Source organism: Tachysurus vachellii, chromosome 3, assembly GCF_030014155.1.
Source record: "Tachysurus vachellii isolate PV-2020 chromosome 3, HZAU_Pvac_v1, whole genome shotgun sequence".
Lineage (NCBI taxonomy): Eukaryota > Metazoa > Chordata > Actinopteri > Siluriformes > Bagridae > Tachysurus > Tachysurus vachellii.
In genome coordinates, this window is record NC_083462.1 from 31,621,631 (window position 1) to 31,623,861 (window position 2,231).

The following is a 2,231-nucleotide window of genomic DNA, read 5'->3' on the forward strand; positions in this document are numbered from 1 at the left end:
GGTTTTAGTGTGTGTGTGTGTGTGTGTGTGTGTTTAACTGGTGTGTTAAGTCTAATACCCAGTTTAGTGCTTACTTTCTCCTGGTTTTAGTGTGTGTGTGTGTGTGTGTGTGTGTGTGTGTTTAACTGGTGTGTTAAGTCTAATACCCAGTTTAGTGCTTACTTTCTCCTGGTTTTAGTGTGTGTGTGTGTGTGTGTGTGTGTGTGTGTGTGTTTAACTGGTGTGTTAAGTCTAATACCCAGTTTAGTGCTTACTTTCTCCTGGTTTTAGTGTGTGTGTGTGTGTGTGTGTGTGTGTGTGTGTGTGTGTGTGTGTGTGTGTGTGTGTGTGTGTGTGTGTGTGTGTGTGTGTGTTTAACTGGTGTGTTAAGTCTAATACCCAGTTTAGTGCTTAATTTCTCCTGGTTTTAGTGTGTGTGTGTGTGTGTGTGTGTGTGTGTGTGTGTGTGTGTGTTTAACTGGTGTGTTAAGTCTAATACCCAGTTTAGTGCTTACTTTCTCCTGGTTTTAGTGTGTGTGTGTGTGTGTGTGTGTGTTTAACTGGTGTGTTAAGTCTAATACCCAGTTTAGTGCTTACTTTCTCCATTGCATTTTTTATTGTGTGTGTGTGTGTGTGTGTTTCACTGTTCCTTGGTAACCCTAGAGCAGGTCTGGGCAGTTCTTATGTTTACCTGTCTTCCTGGATAGCTCCACCCCCAAGCGTCAGACTTCCTGTGTCAGGTGTGTGTGTAAACTGTGCGGCAAGCAGCACAGGCAGTCTAAGCTCCTCAATGTTCCAGTTGTTCCTCCACACACATTCCTCTGACACCACAGAACCTTCAAATCTCCAAATACGGATTCTACACATTTCCAAAAAACTTGGGGATAGTTAAGAAGAGCATGTGACAAGGTGTCCTCGTGACAAGCTCCGTGTCTCTGTTGTCTCCTGACCTGTCGTTCTGGAACTCTACTGAACTCTAGGATTACCTGTGCAACGAAAACATTTGGGACACTACAGGAGGAAAAGAAGCCATAAATCCTAGTAAGTCTAGTGATATTGCTGCACTTCAGTGTCCTCTGACTGCTAATCTATCACTCTTTAACTTAAATGGGTAAAGGTGGCTTTTTTTTACAGCACCTACAACCTAAAAGTGAAAACTAGAACCATAATCCTACTTAAACTAAAGTTGAACCATACAGTACAGTATGTATCAGTGTAAAGTTTGTTGTGTGAGTGTGTTTTTCTCCCAGATTCAACTAACCCTCACCAAATCATTTGTTAATTAAAAAGAACCTCGCTTTGACTTTGAGCTCATTGGAAACTAAGACACGCACAGCAGTTGTTGGTCACTCTGTTAACAAATCCTTTAAAACTAATCTGATCTGACATTAGGATAGTAATCCCAAGAGAAAGCAAAAGAAAGAGTAGGAATATAGGGGGGGAAAAAAAAACTGGAAGGGCAAAGGAGAGAGGTAGCAAGAATGGTGTGTGTGTGTGTGTGTGTGTGTGTGTGTGTGTGTTGTGTACGTCAGGGCACTAATGTAACATCTTGCTTTGGTGATTTTTTTTAAGTTTGCTTCTCTTTCCTATCAAAACTCATGAGCTGATCTCCTGTACAGTCCTCTTCAAGTCAGTCCACAGGTTTCTGATAGGATGAAAAGAATTTAGATTTAGAATTAGATCTGGACTCTGACAGAGACATTCTATTCTAGGTTTATGCTTTGGGTCGTTATCATACCATCAATACAGATTGGTATTTAAAGATATTCATGATTCCTTCTATCATGACTAGAGCCCCAGTCCCAGCCGAAGAGACGCATAGAAATACCGTGACGCTGCCGCCACCATGCTTCACTGTGGGTATGGTGATATTTAAGTGATAAGCTGACTTGTTTTTAAACACCAAAAATATCTTGTTATATTCTAGCCTGAAATTTCTACTTTAGCCTCAAAAGGCCAAACATATTTTGAGACATACTGTACAGTAGATCGGGATAATTTAGTCATCCGGCCGTGCTATAATCTAGCCCTGACATGGGAAGAGTGTAAGAGATTGTTTTTACATGCAAGAAGTGAGAAGAACTTGTCAGAAATTTCTGCAGCTCCTTTAGTGTTGCTCTAAGTCTCTTAGCAGGTTCACTGAGAAGTTTTCTTCTTGCTGTTTTGTCAATTTTTCAGGGACATCTCGTTCTTGGTGACTTCACCGCGATTCCCGCTCGTTCATGATGTTCTTCACAGAGTTCCATGGTAGA

General features: G+C 41.2%; 1 protein-coding gene across 3 annotated transcripts in view; it reads left to right on the plus strand.

Annotated features, from left to right (window-relative positions):
- The first annotated feature begins 726 nt into the window (after positions 1 to 726).
- Positions 727 to 2,231, plus strand: part of lnx1 (ligand of numb-protein X 1) — a 46,293-nt gene continuing 44,788 nt past the window's right edge. For 2 of the 3 annotated variants that reach the window (XM_060866781.1, XM_060866783.1), the window contains exon 1: positions 727 to 1,020. The gene's annotated coding sequence lies outside the window, so the exon portion shown is untranslated. Of the gene's footprint in view, positions 1,021 to 2,157; positions 2,227 to 2,231 lie in introns of all 3 variants that reach the window. The other variant, XM_060866782.1, reaches the window with a different exon arrangement.